This window comes from Limanda limanda, chromosome 5 (assembly GCF_963576545.1).
Source record: "Limanda limanda chromosome 5, fLimLim1.1, whole genome shotgun sequence".
Classification (NCBI taxonomy): Eukaryota; Metazoa; Chordata; class Actinopteri; order Pleuronectiformes; family Pleuronectidae; genus Limanda; species Limanda limanda.
Window position 1 is genome coordinate 18,530,078 of NC_083640.1, and position 3,868 is coordinate 18,533,945.

Below are 3,868 nucleotides of genomic sequence, written 5' to 3' on the forward strand. Positions count from 1 at the left end.
CTTCCCTCTTCTCTCGGACTTCCGTGTATGGAGGAAGACTATTGGCTGAGAGCGGCGATACGTCATCGTGGCGGTGCCTGCTGGGAAATTGAGTCACAAAGCTGAAGAAAAGGAGGACTGAACTGCAGAGGGGCACAGATCTAAGCAGAAGTGCAAATACTTTACCTGTATTAAAATACCTGCTTTGATGTACTTAAAATATGAGTGGCTAAAACATCACTGCTGATGATATATTATTAGATTTATATATAAGCATAATTTTGCTTTAAAAGGACTCTTTATATAGTTGTAGTTGTCTCCTGAACTCTAACTTGGGTTAGGGTTAATAGCACACAGACGAATGAGATTTTCTTGAATAACTTAAATAACTCAGGTAAAATAACATTTTACCTGAAAGATTTCAAGAAAAACACAACTTCCAAAACAGTCAAGGAAAAGTAATGGAATGATTGAATTTGTTATCACACTGTCATGTTGTCAGAATTTTAAACATTTCAATGAGCTGGAAATGTTGAACAATAACAATGCTGTGTGCATGGAGGCGCATCCATTAGTGCATGTGTGCGTGTGTGTTCGCAAATGTTTCTACTTTTTAAAAAAATGAATACCTACACTCTGCATATGCTTATGTTACCATGTGAGTGTGTTGTGCATGTGTGTCATGCATTCCAGGGGTGAGGGTCCAGAGGGTGAGGCAGAGTGCGTACCATGGCCAGGAATTCAGGGGTCCTAGAGTGGTGTCCCTCTGGAACCCAAAGCAAACTTTGAAGGGCTCCCGGCCCGTATGGCTCGAGCTGACAAATCACCCGGAGGCTCCGGGCTGACCCAGAGCCGCCCGAAGGTGAACCAGGAAACGGTCGTTCAAACATGCGTGATCTCGTGTGAATGTGTCCATGTGCATGAAAAAAAGATGATATGCAAGTGAAGTGTTGTTTTTTTTGCTGCTACACACACATTCACTTTGATTCAGTGTCTCTCCTGAGCACATACTTCTTATGCATGTGTTTGTGTGGTCAAATGTGGTGGTGGCTGTTTATAAAGACTTAAATAACACAGGCCCTGCACATGCACATGCAGGGATGGGGTGAAGTCTGGTAGCTGGGGGAATGTGTTAAAAGTTATCGAGTGGCTCCACATAAGACATCAGAATTTCTGTGGAGGGGAAAAAAACGTGGCCTTGTGGGTGTGTCTGAGTTGGCAGTAGTGTGTGTACAGGTGTGTGTGTGTGTGTGTGTGTGTGTGTGTGTGTGTGTGTGTGCGTAGGTGTGTTGGTGTGTTTCTCCTCCCGTAGCTTGGCACCCGTGGCCTGCTTCCCGAGGAGAACATGGAAACTGTGTGTATGAACGTCTGTGAGGTGCAGAATTTATTTTTTTTCTTCTTTCTTCTCAATTTTCAGAAGGTTTTCCGTTCAAATATATTTCAACACATCTACTTGAAACTATATGAGGTCGTTTCTGGTTTTAGTTCCGGTCCGTCAGACTTGAAAAGAAGAGTTAATTTCAAAAGGATTTAGTACTTGAGAGCTTGTGTTTTAAAATGTGATCTTTTCTATGGTGAGATTATTCAGAAAGGTTTTAACATTATCAATGCGCCTGTGAATCAAATACATCTTTATTAAAAGCTTTTAAATCTCTGCCTTACACAGACATAAACACACACTCTACCCATATTTAGAAAAAAAATTTCTGTATGTTAAACTGTTTCTGACGTTGGATCAAAGTACCTTCACATAACTTGTTTATGTTGGTGTCTCCATCAGTAAAAGTCCAGTGAAGGCAGCAGTTGAAATCATAAAGGCGCTGGTCCAGGTCCACCATCAGCTCCACCTTCGATGCCAACATTTAGAACTACCAGGGCTAGATCTCCCCACATATAGGGTGGTGGTGGTGTGTGCATGTGTGTGTGTGTGTGTGTATGTGTGTGTGTGTGTGTGTCTTGTAAAAACATCAGCATATGGGTTTGGAACAAGGTCCCTGGCAACACTCGAAAAAACGAAAGAGAAGGAAAGAAAAACCACGGCAAAAGCTTGAGTGTGGTTTGATGCCCAAAGTGGAAACCCACACACTGATGTTTTTGTGTGTGTATGAATATGTTTATATATGTGTGTGTTTGTCCTTGTGGCTGTGCATATGTGTTGCTTTTACTTTTGCTTGCATGGGCACACATATGGATGCTAGGAGAAATGTAGTGTAAACCACGTGTGTTTTTACTGTACTGCTACTCTGTGATTATTACAGACTTGAGAGACGGACAGCCATGGGCCGTATGTCTGTGTCTGTGCACGCGTGCGTGACTGCGTGCGAGAGAGAGACACAGAAATCACATGTACATGTGCAACTATATATCCAATTATACAACAATCCTCCCATTGGAAATTAATAAATGCTCCATTTATTCCTATAACACACATAATCTGTGTGATTTCATTCATATACATTTATTTTTGGGGGTCTTTATTCTATCTATTTTCATCTTAAAGTCATTTATTTTGTGAATGGACTATTAATTTATTATATTTTAATAGTCATTTTGTTTAAAGTGGGTTTTTGCTATCTTAAACTTACAATTATTCCTCCTCATTTTGTCCAACTGGAAAATTTAGGACAGTAGGAAGAGTAATGCGTGAATTCATCACTACTTCATCTGGGCCCAGACCCTAAGGGCAAATATGAGCAACTGAATAGTTTTTTGGGGGAAATCATATGGTATATTTGTGTTTTTTTACCTTGCAGTTTGGCTTGAGGAAGCTGTGGCCGGGTACGGAGCTCTTGGGTATCACTCTCTGGAAATGGTTGCGGCTTCGCAGAGCAGGGCAGCACATCTGCTGACAAATTTGTCATTTCTGACCCAGACCAATCCTATTACCACAACTGGTCCAAACCAAAACCATTATACCTACCTGGTCATGCCAGTGGCCTGACGTCTGTCTCATTGCACCACATGTTGATGCTGCTCTGATGGTCAGTCTGCTGAGTCTGTGTGTGTGTGGTGTCTGCTGCTGGTTACCACAAGAGGAAAATATGAACCATGCAGTCAGCTGCGTTGAGCTGTGTATTTTCATTTTGGCATCCAATTAATTGTTTTTACAGAGCAAATTAATGTATAAAACTTAACCCTTTTCTTTTCTAACAAATGTTGGCGTGAACGTGTTCATGCAAACACAATATCACTAAATTCGAAGTACAAACCTTTGTTTCTATGACAACCCAATTGATCGAAATTTGTCTCAATTTAGCACATATATAATAAGGAACACAAAACAACAGGCATGTAACAACATAAATCAAAATTAGGTTTCACATGACCCCGCAAGCAGCACAGACCTCGGCCAAAAATAAAGTGTATTATAAATCGACAAGAAACAGATACATCAAGTACGTGCTTAATTTTATGTTAATCAGGTCAGTAAGCTTGAACATTGTTTTAAAGTGACACACAGAAATTATCTTAGAAGGTTGAGCTATATTATTGAAGCTTAAATAATTTAAATTTCAAAAGGAATATGTTCAGACTGATGGTTCAAACTTCCAACTCTCACCATCCCTCCATCTATCCAATCATGTATGTTGTATACGGATACATTGGAGGCTATTAGGCATTTCAACATCTTTGCTCATCCCATTCTTCTCCATCACTCAGAACCAGTGTCAACCTTTGTGCCTTGATGTCTCCAAGTCTACATTTCAATTTCTGTTCTTTCTATGGCAAATGTCTGTGCCACTGCAGCACAGAGGACAGTTGAAGAAGCCACGGAGGCAGAAAGGAAGGAGACTTTGGAAATCAAAGCACAGGAATGTGCCGTTAAAAATCTTCAGATCCGCTCAGGCTTAGCTCTGAATGTCTGGCTGTTAGCAGAGAGAAAGGGGGG